Source organism: Eleutherodactylus coqui, chromosome 3 (genome assembly GCF_035609145.1).
Source record: "Eleutherodactylus coqui strain aEleCoq1 chromosome 3, aEleCoq1.hap1, whole genome shotgun sequence".
In the NCBI taxonomy this organism is placed as follows: Eukaryota; Metazoa; Chordata; class Amphibia; order Anura; family Eleutherodactylidae; genus Eleutherodactylus; species Eleutherodactylus coqui.
Genome location: NC_089839.1, coordinates 9,288,749 through 9,308,033, shown reverse-complemented (window position 1 = coordinate 9,308,033; position 19,285 = coordinate 9,288,749).

The window sequence follows — 19,285 nt, the reverse complement described above, 5'->3', positions numbered from 1 at the left end:
CAGGCAGTGATTGTGCTTTGTTGGAGGTAGTGTGGTGCTTAGCTAAGGTATGCATTGCTAATGAGGGCTTTTCAGAAGTAAAAGTTGTTGGGAGGGGGGGGGGGCCCACTCTTGCCGCTATTGTGGCTTAATAGTGGGACCTGTGAACTTGAGATGCAGCCCACCATGTAGCCCCTCGCCTGCCCTATCCGTTGCTGTGTCGTTCCCATCACTTTCTTGAATTGCCCAGATTTTCACAAATGGAAACCTTAGCGAGCATCGGCGATATACAAAAATGCTCGGGTCGCCCATTGACTTCAATGGGGTTCGTTATTCGAAACGAACCCTTGAGCATCGCGAAATTTTCGTCCCGAGTAACGAGCACCCGAGCATTCTGGTGCTCACTCATCTCTAGTGCTCTCCCTAAGGAGAAACAATACCTCTCCCGACCCTTAAAACCAAGCAACTCGGACAATTTGAATGATTGGTCGCTCAGTGTCCTGTCGGGGGCTGCTTGTACATGGGACGAACTGCCCTTAAAATCAATTTTTATTAATTATTGGATTAAAAATTGAATACGGCCGCCACTCCACCATCAGGGCCGGCGGCCATGCCTCTTCCTCTATTCATCTTTCTGACTAGTGAAGCTTAGAGGGGTTCTGTCCCCCACAAGAACTATAGCTAGTGGAGCTTAGAGGGGTATCGTCCCTGATATATGTCTGTCTTTGCCATCTTGAGGGGCGCTGTCCCCCACAAGAACCACAGCGAGTTGAGACTAGATGGACAAGCAATCAAGTAGTCTTAAGATAACTTTAAAGCCCCAGTTATTATCCAGGTGGATTAAGAGTTTTATAGCTGTAGGATAGGATTATATCTCTACTCTCCTGATGGTGGATACCATTGTTTCTAAAAGCTATCGGCATATACAGATAGCCGTCCCCAGACAAGTGACCGGGGTTGGGTATGATGAAGTTGGGAGTACAGGTGGGGGTACATTATACTGTAAGGTTGGGACATCGACACAAAAATAGCGATATTATCGACTATCGCTGAACAAACTATCGATTATTGTCAAATATCGGTGGAAAACTATCGATATATCGACTTTTAAAAAGGCTGTATGAAAATAAACCAGGTCTGGGGTTAATAAAGCAACAATCAGCAAAAAATGTGAAAACTTTAAACTGTTGAATTTATTAACTTCTAACTATTAATAACAGGAAAATAGATTAACGTTACAAATGAAAATAAACAATTACAGATGAAACCTATAAAATGAGGTCGATGAGAAGAAGGTTTTTATCATCGGCCCCAATAATCGATATATATAATATTAATCTGCCGGCCGCTCTCCCTCACAAGGCTCCGTCCAGCAGACAGAATCTCACCAGATTTTGAGAAGATTCTTTCTGCAGGAACCGAAGTAACAACTACAGAAGGATACTTTCTACCAAGCCGGTACAGATGGAGGCGGGTTGACATATTTACCTCCATTTTTTAAAAGGATCGTCTCCTAAACCGCTCACCCCCCGGCGCCCCCCAAATCTTTTCCCCCCAATTAGGCAGTTAATCGAAAAAAGCAATGCTCGATCGAGTAATTGCTCTAAACAAGCACGTTCGCTCATCTCTAATGGTCACTAGACCACAAGACACGTTTCTTCTTTACAAAAATTATAAATATCTGACCACCTTGTTCCTGAAGAGTTGGAGGTCCAACTGAAATGCATTGAGCCTTTTTCCCCACGTAAACCTACAATTCCTTTCTTGAGCACACTCTGGCGGGATTCCTCCTTCAGGGGGTGATCCATACCAGACATCTATCTATGATCTTTCATCAGGCTATCACTTTTCTGTAATTGCTTGTTAAAAGCAGTACTGAAATCTATTGACTAGTCTAGATGGGTCGATCGATTGAGAGGATAACCCATTGAGATGGCCCTGATGGTCTATCCCAAAGCAACCTGACCAAGGGTATATATACACTAGCTGATATACCCGGCTTCGCCCGAGTTAATTTGGTACTGGTGTTTATCTGGTGTTCACACGGAAAATCTTATGAAGCCGTGGTTACTTTAGAGATACTGAGGAAAAACATATGTTCACCATTTTGCATAGTTCTCTGCGTTACCCAGGAAACATCATGGGGAGGTAACCATGCGACGTTTACTTTAAGAAGATAACTGTCTCATATATTGCAGGGTACAGATATGTTATGATTTACATAACATAGAAATGGTCATGCCAAATTACAAGTTTGTGCAGTACAGATGTGTGTTTTTAGTTACATTACATAGGGGGTCACTTACTTTTATGCATAGGATTGAATAATCAAGTTGCAACCCTTTAAATTTCCAATATTTAGTACGCAAAGAATGGTCATGGCAAATTTAACATTTGTGCTGTAAAAATTTGTGTAATTATTTGTTGCATTGGGAAGTGAGAGAATTAGATTCTGTACTTAAAATTTGGACGCTAATTCTTTTGCGCTAGAATTGAATAATCGAGTTGGGACCTCTTTACTTTTCCTATTTTGGACATAATCTATGCTCGTGCCAAATTTCATGTTTCTACAACATCGGGAAGTTGGAGAATTAGTGGTGAGTCAGTGAGTAAGTGAGTCAGTGAGGGCTTTCGTCTTTATATATATAGACTAGCTGATATACCCGACATCGCCCGAGTTAACTTGGTACTGGTGTTTATCTGGTGTTTACACGGAAAATCTTATGAAGCCGTGGTTACTTTAGAGATACTGAGGAAAAACATATGTTCACCATTTTGCATAGTTCTCTGCGTTACCCAGGAAACACTACGTGGAGGTAACTATGCGACGTTTCCTTTATATAAAATGACATCAGGAAGTGAGAGAATTAGATTACGTACATAAAATTTGGATGCTAATTCATTTGTGCATAGAATTGAATAATCGAGTTGGGACCCATTAGCTTTTACTATATATGACATAATCATTGCCTGTGCCAAATTTCAAGTTTCTATGACATTGGGAAGTGAGAGAATTAGATTCTGTACGTAAAATTTGGACGCTAGTTCTTTTGCGCTAAAATTGAATAATCGAGTTGGGACCCCTTTACTTTTCCTATTTTGGAAATAATCTATGGTTGTGCCAAATTTCATGTTTCTACGACATCGGGAAGTTGGAGATTTAGATTCTGTACGTAAAATTTGGACATTAGTTCTTTTGCGCTAGGATTGAATAATCGAGTTGGGACCCATTAACTTTTCCTACTTTTGACATAATCTATGCTCGTGCCAAATTTCATGTTTCTACGACATCGGGAAGTTGGAGAATTAGTGGCGAGTCAGTCAGTCAGCCAGTCAGTCAGTAAGTGAGTCAGTCAGTGAGGGCTTTCGTCTTTATATATATAGATATCAGTGACTGACTGCTATATCATGAGTCATGACCACACGGTTATACATCCACGTATTTAGTATTCTGGGTGTTTTTGCCAAATGGGGATCCTAGTTATCTAGTTTGCCTAGTACTCACAACAGAAGGAATCCCATTGGAATTTATTGGGCCCCTGAGTGAGATACGCCTGGATATACGTTTGAGAACACTTGGTTTTCCCTTTGTCTGTGTGTCTTAATACTTTATGGCCCAGAAATTTTAATCCAATGATTAATAAAAATTGATTTTACGGGCCCTTCGTCTGTGATTTGGGCTACTATTGTTTGAGTTCCCTCTGCCTCAGTGAATTTGCTTGTACATGGGACGAATATCACCCAAACGTACTGTTTCCAGCAATAGTTCATGTAACGATCACCCCTTGTAGAGGTAATTTAACCCCTTTATTCCTGTAAGACATGGACCGCGCACAGTAAATATTTAAGATGGTTTAAAAAAATGTCCTATTTATTGTCTGGACTCTTATTTCTGGACTCTTATTTCTGGCCGAAGAAGTTAAAAAAAAAGCTAATCTAAAAAACTACGGGTAAAACAGTTACATAGTTTCAATCTACCTAAAATGTACAGCAATGTTTCAGATAGTTACATGGTATTGGTTTTGAATTCGTGTCGCCTCCTCTTTTCCAATCACATCCAAAGCTGCATTCAAAATTCTGCACTAAGATCTCTGCTAAAAATAATGGTAAAGCAACCAATTAGCAGTCTGATAGTGGAGCAGAGATTAACCCCTGCCAGTTTTCATGGGCAGCCTCGGATGTTAATGGAGCCTAAAACTATTACGAGCCAATTTAGTCATCTGAACTGGTTTTTGGCAGTCAAGAATTAAGCGCAACAGAGAAGAGGAAAAGTCCTAAAGTCAAGGAAACCAAACAAATGATCTTCAACGTCTTCAGAAGGAATAACGAGCGCATGTTACATGATCAGAGCGCAGAGCAGAAAGCTGGCAGCTCATTCCTCCTTAACTGGTGTTAATCAACTGCAATAACTCGGCAGCCCTCCCCAGCCTGGAGGACGGAGGTCACGCAGTAATATCACACGCGGTCAGATCGGGTTTCCGAGCTGGGATCCTGAACAAACGATGATCTAAACAAAGCTTTAAACACTCAAAAATAATTAGGTTTATGAACTTCACGAAAAAAGTCCTCCGCCAGCGAGATCCGGCCCCAAAAGTGAGTTACATGCTCCGAAATTCTGCTAATTTACTCTAATGCCTCAGACTTCTGTTTTATGGGAAACCCGTAGAAAAGTGATTTATTTCTTTCCAATGACATATCGGCCTATTAAGAGGAAAGAAAAAAAAATTCCAAAAATTCGGACTCGTTGTCCCGGTTAAATGTTGTTCCCGTTGAAGGAAGTGCAGAAAGATGTCAGTTATGAAAGGTCAGGCGGCCTCGGCTTCGTGCTGCAAATTGGGCGACCCGATCACACAGCTGTTACGGATCGGATTTCGGAGTCACCTGCCCTTACTAAATACAGGAACCTGCCTGTCAGACCCGGCCTAGTAATTGCGTTCCTCACATCCACCTCTCCCGTATTCCTCTCCTTCTCTGAACTTTTTACTTTTTGATTTTTTTTTTTTTTTTTTTTGAGATTTATAAAAAAAAATAAAAATCGTCCACGAGAACCGAGAAATGAAATGAGAGCCAGCGGGAGGCGCTCTGCGGTCTGCAAGAGGATCTGTCAGGAATGTGTATGCAGAGGTGTGCTCTGGGCCTGTTGGGTACAAAGACTAGAACTGATGAAGAAGTTTGGGCTACTTATTTACTCTGTTAAAGGGAAGGCATACTGGTCCACTTTTTCAAAAGTATGTACCCCATTGAAAAGTATGTACATGCCAAAAAATATGAAAAAAGGATGTGCCTCTTGGGGGTCACGCATGCCCAGTGTCACTCCATTCATTTCAATGAGACTGCATTAGACAGCAGGTTCAGACCACCAGGTCTCTATTTTATGGTGGTTTAAGACGTTCACATGCGCAACTATGCTTGCCGCTACGGAGCGTAGTTGCGCATGAACAGTCTTTTTTTCTCTGGCCGCGGGAAGATAGGTCCTGCCCTATCTGTATAGCGCCAACCGATGGAGCCCATTGTAGTCAGTAGGTTCCATCTGGTGCTGTTCGGTCCACCATCTGCCTGATTTAACGCTTGCTGATTTTTCTGTTGTTTAGCTCCTAGATTAGAGCCGAACAATGGAAAAAGCAGCGCTGCCCGGGATTAATGTGAACGAGCCCTTAGCTTATTACTGCCGTCTACGTAAATAAGCCCTATGGCCAGACCTCAGCCTTCCAAGACCCTAAAATGACCCCCCAGTGAGCTTCTTCCAGCCTCCGTCGCAGCATTTATAGGATGTCTGACATACTCTCCGCTATAATCACCCGCTCGATCATGTTTCATCATATGAGATCAGAAAAAGCTGCTTGCTGATTAAGACCTCACTGACAGTTGTCTGGACTGGAAAGACTCAATTACAAGGTATCGCTGCCTGCCAACTGTCTGCGCTCGTCCTTCTCCGATCCGTCGGCCACTTAGTGCCAAAGTGCAAAGTTACAATTAACCTTTATTCGGTGCAGACTATATGAAGCGATTCCCGCGGGGTCACAAGGGGACATCAGAGGGTCTAGCTGGAGGTTAGTGTCTGCGCTCTGGATGTGGCTCAGGGGCGCCCCCTGGCCTTAATGATGCCTGAAGCAAAGCGTGAAATGGCAAAAAAACCCCACTCATTTTACAGGCTTTGAAAGCGCCAAAACACAAGATACCCAACACATCAGTGAACCACTGAGACTCGTCTGAAGTGACAGAGTAATAATGTCCCCAGTAGTCGCCCTAATAGCAATGGTGACCCTCCTAATGGCCCCAATAGTAATAGTGACCCCAGTAATAATAATGATACTCATAGTGGACTCGGTAGTAATTGTGTCTCCTATAGTGGCCCCATTATTAATAGTGCCCCCATTAGTAGCCCCAGTAGTAATAGTGGCCCCAGCAATAGTAGTGGCCCCCATAGTGGCCCAAATAGCAATAGTGTCCAATAGTGGACCTCCAGCCGGGCAGTTAATATGGCTAGAAAAATATTATAAAATAGTCAGGCCAGTGATTTATGGTATAGGCACCCTGGATGTGACACATTGTAACAAAAAACATGGAACGATAAATAAAGCAAAGTGCCGGGAAAAATAGTTTAAGGCTTGGAAGCGACTTCCTGTTACTCCTTATAGACTGTATGCAAATTGTACAATGCCTCGGCAGCGCCACCTATTGGAAGATAGCTGCCTGATAAATCAATGCTGGCTACCTTCCAATAGAGACTTTATAGCATCTCCTATTTGCATATCAAATTTCCCAGGGAGCATTGCATGGTCTACAAGGTTCTTTGTGTCTACTTGGCGCTCACCACAAGGAGAAACAGTACCCCTCCCAATCCTCTTATAGTGTAAGGGTTAGAATGTTTATACAGGGGAGTCACTTCTAATTTAGCTTATTCAGCCTTTTCTGCTGGTAAAAATGGACACAGTCGCTCCAATGAGGATCCCAACGGCGAGACCCTCAGTCAGCAGACATGTGACATAAATATCATTCAGAAAATCAGGACCAGCTCCATGTTTACTGAGGCCCTTGTGTGACAGAATGACAGGAAGCCCCCAAAGTCATTTATCAACCATACTGTGCCCCTTCATTATTTATATGCCCTGCTGTGCCCCCTTAGTCGTTTATAGGCCCTACTGTGTCCCTGAGTTATTTGTAGGCTAATTGTGTCTCTGAGTCATTTATACAACCTGCTGTGCCCCCTTAGTCATTTATAGGCCCTACTGTGTCCCTGGGTTATTTGTAGGCTAATTGTGTCTCTGAGTCATTTATACAACCTGCTGTGCCCCCTTAGTTACTTATAGGTCTCTCTGTGCTTCCTAAGTTATTTGGAGGCCCCATTGTGTCCTAGGAGTCATTTATAGGCCCTACTGTGCCCCTTATTTGTAGGTCCACTGTGTCCCCAAGTTATTTATAGGTCTCACTTTGCTTCTTAAGCCATTTATAAACCCCATTGTGTCCCCCGAGTCATTTATACACCCTGCTGTGCCCCCTTAGTTACTTATAGGTCTCTCTGTGATTCCTGAGTTATTTGGAGGCCCTACTGTGCCCCTTATTTGTAGGTCCACTGTGTCCCCAAGTTATTTATAGGTCTCACTTTGCTCCATTGTGCCCCCTTAGTCATTTATAGGGTATGTTTACACATAGAAGAAATGCTGTGGCATTTTCACATCAAAAAACACATCAAAACCCAGCAGTGCGTTGCCCACTAGTGGCTGCCAGGTGAAAGGGCATGCTGCAATGTTGGGGCTGGCGGTGCAAAGTATTCCAAGGTGAGGGAAGGGCCTCCAGCGTATTTTGATGCGGAAAATCCACAGCATTTCCGCCTTGTGTGAACACATCCTAAGACTCACATCACTGGATACAGCTTGTTAGCGCCCGAGCCCATGAGTTTAGCTTATGCGGCTCACAGGGACAGACAGTCTTATACTGCATACAGATCGCCCCCTAGTGGCGGCAGCAGGCAGACACTATTTTTACAAGTATGCGCCTGGGAGCACTGCAGACCGATGACACTTGATTCCATATGTTGTTTCTCATGCGTCTCATATCATATTCTTCTGAGCCGCTGACTGTTTCCTTATCATTTACAACACTTGAAGAAACGAATAGCGCCTCCTAGTAAAAGACCCTCCGCTGCTCTGCGTAGAGCACCCGGCGCTGGGATTTTATGGTTTCGAGTCTCTTAAAGGATCGGCATCATTTTGACAACTATTTTAATGCAAGCTCTATAAAAATGACACTTTGGACCGTATTCACTCTGTTCCTGATGCAGATCTACAACGTGCCATAATCTAGAAGCCAAAAACTGAGAGCGAGACCTCCGTGGCTGATCTCACATACTTGCAGATCCCCCCCCAGTGATTTCTGGAATGTTCTGTAATCTGCTATTGCTGAGCCTGACAAGAACGATTATATGGGAAGTAGTTATCAGACCACGAAAGCCTCAGGACCTCCTGACTGCACCCAAGTACTATAGCAGACACTCACTGAGTGGAGGAAGGACTTCAAGTTACATGAGAGGGTTACCCAACATCTGAGAAGGTCACTGCGGGTCACTGCTGATTCATGAGAAGTTATATTGGAGGTGCGTGGGACAAACAAATGCATTTCCAAGACATCGGGATCGGGGACTGCAAATGCAAAAAGTACTATGACTTGTGGGCCTGGTGCTCTGTGTACACTGCCTGGCCCTTTTATTAGAGCCACGAACCCCTCTTCAGAGCCCCCAGACCTTTATTAGATCCCGCAGCCCTTTATTAGATTTCTTAGCCCTTTATCGCATCCCCCAGCCCTTTATTAGAGCCCCGACCTTTTATTTGAGTCCCTGGCCCTCTTACAATTGACGCTTTCCTGTATGGACATTCCCCCCGTGACCCCGGAGCATAAAGTCACGTGACAAGTTTTCCGTGGATTAGTTTCAGTGTGAATCCACATTAGATGGGAAAATCCAGCGATCGGAGCGACTTCCAGCGAGGCCGGTCATTGGTGCTGGACTAGCCGGGGTCTCACCACCAACCGTGGGGGTTTTCTAATATAACGGTGTGGACAGTATATCGAGAATGGCGCGATTGAGGAAAGACATCCAGCAAAAGGGGATCCTGTGGACAGAAACAACTCATCACTGAAAGGGGTCGGAGGAGGATGTCAGGAATCGTTCTGACCAACAGGCTGCACAGTCAGCTGAATACAACGCTGGAGCTCCAACTAACGTGTCCGAACGCACAACTCGCCGTTCCTCCGCACGGATGGTATAACAGCAGACGACCAGTTCCAGCGCCATTGTGTGTAAGAGAAACAGAAAGACTCCAGCGGGCAAAAGAGCGCAAAACTTGTATCACTGAGCAGCAGAAAAACATCCCCTGGTCAGATGGGTCCAGATTTCTGTTGCTGACGGGAGGTCAGAATTTGGCGAAAGGAATAAAAAGTGATCAAAAAGTTGTAGGTAACCCAAAATGATATGAATTAAAACTTTGGCTTGCCCTAGTAAAACAACCCATCACACAGCTCCATCTCCCGAAAACAACAAAGCCACAGTGCTTCGAGTCTGGTGACCAACTTACTTTGTAAAAGTTTTTGAAACATTTTTTTAAGTAGCAAAACATAACAAAACTGTAACTGCTGTAATTCTACCGAACTGCAGAATAGAGAAAAGATGTCAACTTTTCCTTTCAGTGAAGGGCGTAAGTACAAAACCCCCATTTTAGAATTGGCAGAATTGTGTTTTATTTTCACGTAACCCCAATAATTTTTTTTTTTTACATTTTTCAATGCATTATAGGGTACATCAAATGGTACCAGCAAAAATATACCTTTCCTCCCAAGAACAATCCTCATAGGATGACGTGGATGGAACTATTTAAAAAGTTCTGACTCAAGGGATGAAAAAAAAATGAAAAAACAAAAAATTGCCTTGTGTCTGCCCATTAGTGTGTATTACACAAGTACCGTCAAAAAGATTCTGAATGGGATCTGATCTGCTGACCCTGTGCAGTTGTCCTAGTAGATGTCCCATCCCTCCGGGCCCTCCGATGGGCCTCTTACAAGATGTGGAGATACAAGGCTGAACTGTCCTGTTAGAAACATCAACCTTCACTCCATTCATCTTCCGTTTTCTTCCTCTTTTTTTGCTTCTGCTTCCAGTTGAGATGTTAACTTGGAAAACGAAGGCTTGTAGAATTTTCCACATTGAGAAGAATGGCACGTTCCTGGGGGATCGGCTAAATTGAAAATAAGGCTGTGTCAGTCGGCCTACAGGATGTGCCTGTAAATGTAGACATATTGAAATGGTGAAAAAACCTGTTTGTGCCCATTCATATAAAGTGAATGGATTAGAAAGTACTGCCGCCCCGGGGAATGGTGGCTGGAGGGAGGGAGACGGCAGGAAGATGGAGATGGATTTGACATCAGCGCGGTGAAGGGGAGGCTTTCTCTCCTCTCTGCGGTTTAATTGCGCGTTCCTCTGGGCTTGGAAGGAAAAAAAGAATAGATTTCTGTAACTTGTGTCTATAGCAAATCCTTAAACAGGTGTGAGGGGAGAGGGAAGACCTTTAAAGGGGCTTTTAATGAGTAACGTTTTGGCTGCGGCGCCGGCGGGCTGTCAATGTACATATTCATACATGACAGAAAATGTATATAAAATGTGAGCTTACATGCGATCCGTACAATGGACTGTTCAGTCGGGTACATCAATGCAGTCAGTGATATTTAAGGGGCTCCGTTCATTAGGGTGGGCCAACAATGTCTGACCACTGGGACCCTCATCAGTCATAATATTAGCAAAGGGTCCATGTGCGGTGACTAGTTTAATACCCCCACTAGAGGGCGCCTATATCTGAACTATTAGGCCTACGGAGGTTAGCAGAGGATGTGGCCTGTAAATGAATCCGGAAGCGACAACTCTATCGCTTGCCTCTAGGGTTGCCTTCTTTGTCACCAAAAAATACTGGCGAAGGTTTAAGAGGTTGTGGTTAAGGGCATGGCTTGTCCCAACGTATGTTTTTACCTCCGTTTTTCAAGTGGCCCAAGTACTAATAGTGCCCCCAGTCAGTGGCTTCACATAATAGTGTTTCCTCTAAATGGCCCCAGTAATAATAGTGCCCCAATAGTAGTAATAGTGCCCCCTCTCAGTGGTCCCAGTAATAATAGTGCCCCAATAGTAGTAATAGTGCCCCCTCTCAGTGGCCCCAGTAATAATAGTGCTCCCTCTCAGTGGCACCAATAGTAGTAATAGTGCCCCCTCTCAGTGGCCCCAGTAATAATAGTGCTCCCTCTCAGTGGCCCCAGTAATAATAGTGGTCCCTCTCAGTGGCCCCAATAGTAGTAATAGTGCCCCCTCTCAGTGGCCCCAGTAATAATAGTGCTCCCTCTCAGTGACCGCAATAGAAATATTTCCCTCTTTCCGTGCCCTAGTTGTGATAGCACCCCCCTCTCAGTGGCCCGAATAGTAATAGTGCCCACTCTCAGTGGCCCCAGTAATAATAATGCTCCTTCTCAGTGACCCCAATAATAACAGTGCCCTCTCTATGTCCCAATAGTAATAGTGCCCTCTCTCAGTGCCCCAGTTGTAACAGTACCCCCTCTCAGTGGCTTCAACAGCAATAGCATTGAGAAAGGGACAGAGGCACAAGAAAGGAGGCAGCCGGTGTATGAGAAGCGCAGCTCCGTAACGTGCCAGAAACGATGTCACTTAGAGAACAAAGCTGCAGGACTACAGCTATAGAGACTGCTACAAAGGATTCACATTGTGCTATGGATCTGTGAATCGGGGAACCCCAACAGATGTCCCAAGACACGTCACCTACATGACGGTACAGAACACTCTGGAGATATGTAGGTGAGGTAGGTCCTCAGGAAAAGGCCCGATGTGTGTAAGTGAGGTAGGTCCTCAGGAAAAGGCTGGACGTGTGTAAGTGAGGTAGGTCCTCAGGAAAAGGCCCGATGTGTGCACATGGGTGGTGACATAAACGCAGGCCTGCGGTTATATAGACGTGCTCGAGCCAACACCAGAGGAATACATACATTGCTCAACACATGCAGGTGAGCACCATCGCTGGGTTAAAATGTTGGGTGGCACTACGATGTGTTCTAGAGTTGAAGTGGGTTGTTACGGGGAGGGGGGTATCATAAAGGAGGAGTCGCAAGGCAGCTCCATTAACCCTTTCTCATTAGGTGTTATTATATCAAGTGGGCTTGCTCCATACATGGCAGGTGTTGGCTGTGCTTGACAGCTGACACCGGCCCACAACAGCTGCAATAGGAGACGCCACCAATTGTAACTGTTAACCACTTAAATACCGCAGTCAATTCAGAAATTTAAATGTCCTGATTGGGATTAAGATATCCTAAACAACCCCCCCCCCACCCCCATGAAATTGAAGGGCGCCATTCAGGTTTCATGGCAGCCTGTTGTCTTCTGGTGGCCCAAGGACTGCCATCAGTGATTGCCTATCAAGTTGTGCCTGCGGTCTGCGGCCCGTCCTCAGAATACAGTATAATAAAAATTCTATAGCACTGCATTATACTACATCAGCATTCAAAAGACCGCAAGTTCAAGTCCCCATGGGGATTAAAAGGAAAAGCAAAATTAAAATTAAGTTTTAGTTTAAGTTTTTAGTAATTAAAAAAATTAATGGTCAATAAACGCGTTTTCTCGGTGGTTGAACATTTATAGACACTATGGTAACAATGTTTTCTTTGTTTTTTTTTTATACAAGTTATTAAAATATCACAATATTAGTCAAGCATGATGAGCGCCATCAGGAAAAAATGCACCATGCCAGAATTGTGCTGCATTTGGTCATCCCATCTTCAAGAAAAAACTGAAGGAAAAACCATCAAAAAGTCGTAATGACCCAAAATGGTGCCAATAAAAACTGCAGGTCACCTCGCAAAAAACGAGCCCCCACACGGTGCAACTGAATAAAAACGGTTTTAGGTTCATAGGTCAGCGGCTGAAAATCTATATTTTTAAAGGTGTTGTATTATTTTAATGTGGTGCTGCATTAAAAAAAGGGATATAAATTTGGGACCGCACCGACCCACGGAATACAGATAACAGGATTCCAACTGCACCGTCAACGCTGTAACAACAACTCCCTCCAAAATGGCTCAAATTTTGTTATTTCTCCCCACTGAGAAATTTCCAATGCATTATAGGGGGTGTTAAATGGGACCGCGGGGATGAAGGAATCCTCTGCCACAGCTGAGGCAGAAGTCCATGGCATTCTATTCTATTGCTTTCAATGGGATCGGCACTGCTGCCGATCCCATTGAAATCAATGGTTTCAGCCAAGCGCTGCAGAATGATTATCGGGGAAGGGCTTGAAATGTAAGCCCTTCCCCGATAATCATCAATGAGTGTGTAAAAAAATTAAAAAATTTATTACTCACCTCTCCGGCGCTCAGACGCGTCCTCCGGCTGGCTCCCCGGCACTGCTATTAAGCTCTTTCAGCAGTCGGGGATTTAAAAATCCCCGCCTCCTGAAAGGGCTGTGCAGTTTGGCTGAGGGCTCAGCCAATAGCAGCTACTGCTTAGCTATTGGCAGAGCGCTCAGCCAATCACAAATAGCCCTTAGCTATTCATTCGGGGATGAAGGAAACTCCTGCCACAGCTGTCACAGCTGTGACAGCTGTGGCAGAAGTCCGCGGCATTCTCCATCTCTTTTCAATGGGGCTAGCGCTGCTGCCGCTGGCCCCATTGAAAAGACTGGCGATATGTTGGCGTCATGCCGATTTTTTTCTCGCACTGCGATGCGAGACTTTAACTTTAGAATCGCATCGCAGTGGAGAAAATATCGTCAGTGGGTGGGAGCCCTTAGGCTGCTCTCACACATCAGTTTTTTTTTAACCGTGATTAAGACACTGCGGTAATCACGATATTACACTCCCATTGATTTCAATGCAGACTCGCAGACACGCGTTCAATCGTGACGCCGGACGGCTTTTTCCAGCGCCGCAATTTTCCAGCGCTGTCTGCTCTATTTTTCAGTGTTTAGCGCAGCTCATCCCTCTTCACAATGAAGGGGCGCACTAAAACACGCTGCAGCCGAAAATTAAAGTAAAACCGCGGCAAAGAGCAGCGATCAAAATCGCTGCGTTTTGCTGACAGCATGTGTGAGAGCGGCCGTAGGATTTTTTAAAAGTAGGAGGAAAAAATGAAAATGAAAATCCCCAAAAAGGGTTGCAATGGGAAAACATTAATTAGGCTATTTGAGTGTTTATGTGTTAAAGGGGCAGTAACCTTTCAGACAGCTTCTGCTCATCTGCTGGCTTGTGTTGGTCTCATCCTTTCTGTAATATACTTGCATTATAAATGTTGTTGCCTTACCACTGCAAATCACGTTTGAAGTGGCTGCCACCAGGGGTCTCCCTTCTAGCTTCTCTGCAATTCACTCTCTGTGGTTAGATACAGAGCTACTGTAGTAACAAGGACATAAGGATGTTTCCATTGCAGATGGGGTAGGGGTTATTTCACAAGCGGCTCCCATGCACTCAGAAATTGCAGGCTGACAGATCTGCAGACACTGTGATAATGATTTCTACAGTCTCTGCCTCTCCCGCTGTTACAGCAGGTGGGTTGGTGTCTGTGTGCACACATTACACGCACACATTATAGTGAGTTTACTAACCATGTCTCTGAATTGAATACCTGATAGTCCTGGGAAAGCAGAGGGGTAGGCATTCAGATTCTACCTCCCTGCTGATTGGATCAGAGACAGGGCAACGCAGCATGGGAAGTAAGGACAAGGAAGTTAGGACAGTGAACTACTGGCAGAATGATAGGCTTGGTACAAGTTCACTGCCTGATTGTAAACAGCAGAGCAACCAGAAAATGGGGAAGAGCACCTGAAAATCAGAACTTACAGACATGAAACAGGGTGCAAACAGCAGCAAATGAGGGTAAGGTGAAATGGGTGAATTATAGAAAACTTGTTGAAAATTCAGATGCAGATTAAGGAGTCAAACTCTGCTTGGTGTTCATATAAGGCATAGTTAAAAATAAATCTGAATGAGATACAGCAGACCCAGCAGATAACCTGCCTGCTGATGGTTTCCTGGGAATAACATACTTTTTTCTACATTGCACAAAATAGAAATCTGAAAAAGAAGTAAATACAGCAAAAAGAGAAAACGTAGATAAATCACAAAGATATCAGATGTTTCTATGTTAATCAAAGGTGGAGCCTCGCTTTGGGAAATAATTGTTGGGTGTTTATAAAAGATCCTCCATCCCTGAAGTTTATTCCTCCAAGAGGATTCTATGGGATTATGAAGATTACGACTTTTTGTTTTCTTTGCTTGCACATTCTTATTGGAGACTGTGGCAACTTCTCCCAAGGTCTTCAGACCATCAACCGTCAGCAAAACCGCCTATTACAGAAAATCCACGCTGGCTGACTCTACAGAACGTCGCGCTCTAATTTCCACATGCTGTTAGGTGGACCAATGGAGTTAAACTTCTGGATATAAGTTTTGTGTCTTCTGCCAACTTAGGTTATAGAGAACCAGAGTGGAAATCCTCACTTTGTATCTGAGAGGGTAAGAAGTGAATGAATGGCCGGCTGTGGACGTCTCTTTACTATAATATCGTCTCCAAGACCAGCCGGATCTGCTCCACCCCTTCTAGCCTGGCCTACTGTATGATGTCATGGATTACAACCAGAGATGCAGAATAAAATCACGGAACTACAGTGAAGACTGACAGATGGGAAAAGCAGTAAGAGAGACAGAGTAGAACCTCAAAAGAATGGAAGGCTGAGTTAACCTTGAGCGGGCTATCTGAACCATATGGGGATTGAACTTGCAACCTTCAGGTCATGAGCGAGAGCTTAGGACTGCATTTCTGCTGCCTTATCACTCTGCACCACACAGGGCTCTAGATATAGACTTATATGTCATTGAACGTGTACAAAAGACTTGCTGACCCCCTCTTCGAGCATTATATTAGCATCCTGGAAATGGTACGCCCCTGAGATGCCTTCTTCTCTGAAGTTGTTGCAGGGTGGATGGTGTGGATAGTACGGCGGTAGCATTTTATGAAACCGAACTCTATTAAACAAGCAGAAGTTAGTTGCATCTGCTCCATGGATAGGCACATATACGTAAATGCTGCATGAACTTAAAAAGTGTCATGGACTTCTTCTCAAGTCTGCATCACTCCTGCGGCCTACGGCACCATAGGTGGAAGTACCTGCACATTATATAGGGCGCTACTCATCATAATAAGTGTGTAGCACCATGGTCAACTACCTTGCTAGCCCGTCACATCCACAGGTTGCCCCTCACCCAGCACCCCCCACTTGTTTCATCTTAACCGCACAAACATTACGAACATCACATCAGGACCTAGGCGCCGCATTAGCTTGCCGTTTGGGTCCATAGAGTCCATACAGTGTGCAGACTGGTATGTCGGTGGCCACACTTACAGTTCACCGGTGGGAGGGTCAACTCAACGGCCTCCGGGCTGCTCAAAGTCAAGAACGCAGATCTCCGCCGTGTTCGGTCCTCCTGGTTGCAGTTCTAAACAGTTGCCCCTCCAGAACAAAGCAGGTGCCGGTCAGCAGTGCCCACTGGTCTCTTAGTCTCTCCTTGGCAGACTCCTGGTGTCGGGTGGAACAAGTCTTTCGTCCTCTACAAGGGCCAGGTCACAGAAATAGTCTCTCCAGTAGGTGCTCCCATCAAGACTCAGCACGGGGACTCTGATAGGCGACAACCTCTGCCACTTCCCATGTTGTCCTTCTTTTGCCCCTCTCATACAGTCCTGGTGCCCTCTGCTGCTGGCATCTGTAACGTCACATGCTGTAACCCTCCAATGACACAGTTCCAAGTGCTTCTACAGCCAAGACGAACGCCGGTCAGTCTTGTGAGAAGGGTGAAGCTTTCGCTCGAGCGCTACAGATATTTGCTCAGGCAACTAAGCATTTGCACAGGCACATACATTTTCGCAAATGCATTCGCATCGCCCCCTTACAAAGTCATTGAATATATCATACAGTCATTTCTTGGGTTATTAGTCCGCTTTATGGGTAATAAATGTTGGGGACCACTCCATAAAAGAGCCAACACAGGTTATCTCAAGCTCTTCGAGGACTACGAAGGTTACATAAATCTGCATTGTTCTGCATTTGGTTCCTTCATCTGCTTCTACACGGCTCATATATATATATGCCACTCTTCACTGGTGTTCTGGCATTCTATCTATAAAGGAGGATGAGAGTGAACAATATATAGATCCCACTCATTTATGAAGTTATGGACGGGAACATAAACAGATTCTTAACAGTAAGATCCACACTTTTCATACCTTTTAAGTCTCTAATTAAGGGTTGAGTAGGATAGAAGGGGGGGGGGGGGGGTCAGAGTTCAGAGATATATAGTTGTCTCTAATTTTAATGTAAAAGCTGTTTTAATGCTACCAAAACTCGCAGAGAAAGCCTGTGAGTCCTGCTTCCCCAATTTACACATATACACACTCACTTTTAAGGATTAACCCTTTCCAATCCACTGTCTGACCTCTAAAGACATTCTGATTGAAGGCTGTATAGCTTTCAATGTCGGAAGACGTCCGGCAGGGTATTCTTACTGTATATTACTGGCCGCCATGTTGTCGGGGACTCTCCTGTGTGTCCAATACCATAGTACTGGCTCTTGCCAGCAGCTGGCGCCATTGTATAATGTCAGAAAGTGAAAACGCCCTAGGAAACCCTGAATCCAAAATTGGATTACAAAGGGTTAATAGGTTTGTTTGTGAATCATTCCATAATAGACCCAACTTGTCTTTAAAGTCAGCACCAAAAGCGGTTGTCTGTCTGGACCTTTGGAGTGTTAATGTATTAGCGGCCCATTGCACTGATGCTCTGGTGGGCCACTCTGACTAATATTCATGGTTGTATCAGTCTCATAGTCATGACAAGTGTAAGAGCAGAAGCCTTCGCATTTAGCTCAGGAAGAGCGATTTAAGTGATCCTTCTCTCGTTACATGTGACTTTGGGCCTCAGACCGTTACTGTGCTTTTACTTATCTGCATAATACAATAATAAGCGTATTATCAGTCTCCTCCCTCATCTCAATCCATCACCCAGCCCGGGCTCTCCGCTCTGCTAACGAAACCAGACTGAGCGCCCCTTTAATTCGAACTTCTCATTCCCGCCTCCAAGACTTCTCCAGAGCAGCACCGGTCCTCTGGAACGCACTACCAAAGGCTACCCGAGCAATCCAGGACTCGCAGAACTTCAGGCGCGCTCTAAAAATGCACCTCTTCAGGGAGGCATACCGCATTCCCTAAACAAACCCCTCTGTACTCCACCTGATAACATGTTCCCTGACCTACTGACTGCAGTCCCTGCTAGCCATCATAAACCGCTCCTGCAGTCATACCGTTTCTGCCGTCACACGGCTAAATGTCTGACCATTGTCTGTGTATAGCATCCCTCACTCTCCACCCTGCCATACCATGCACATCTCTACCCCGCCATACTGTGCACATCTCCAGCCCCTTTACCTTCTGTATCACCCCATTACTTGTAGTATGTAAGCTCATTGGAGCAGGACCCTCACCCCTATTGTTTCCATCAGCTGATTACTATGTAACCGTGGTTCTGTAATGTTTGTACTTTTGTCTTTCTGTATTCCCCCTGTCTATGTAAGCGCTGCGGAATATGTTGGCGCTATACAAATAAAGGTTATTATTATTAGTCTTGTTAAAGTTTTGCAACTTCCCCCAATTACATGCAGTCACTCCACCAATAGCTGTAAAACATCAGCAGTCATACAGAAGTGAGCTGGAGGGCGGCCGTGCTACTCCTTGTGTACCTCATTTCCTCTGAGTGACAGTTAGCAGGTTTAATCTTATCTTGTAGCTTTCATCATCTTGTAATACTCCCCACTGTCGGCCTCTCACCTAGCCAACCTGAACCCCGCCGAGCTCTGATGAGGGGCAGAATCCTGACACAGCTGCTGTACGGGGATGCTTCGGCTCACATCCATAGCCATGTTGCAAGTCCAGTTATAAAAAGTTAGATACTGACTAATTGGGTAGCGACCTTCTAATAGCGGCACTCTGCAGGATTATTCCATCAATTATTAGGATTATTCCATGACTAAGTTGCAGTCACTTTCTGTCTCATACTCCACAGTAGAGATAAGCAAGCATCCAAATGCTCGGGGCCTCGTTATTCGAGTCGGGCTTTTCGTAAAATTCGAGAGCTGTACTCGAGTAACGAAGGCCATTGACTACAATGAGAGACTCTCTCTCTCTCTCCCTCCCTCCCCTGCCTGCCTGCCAGACAGAAAATGTGCC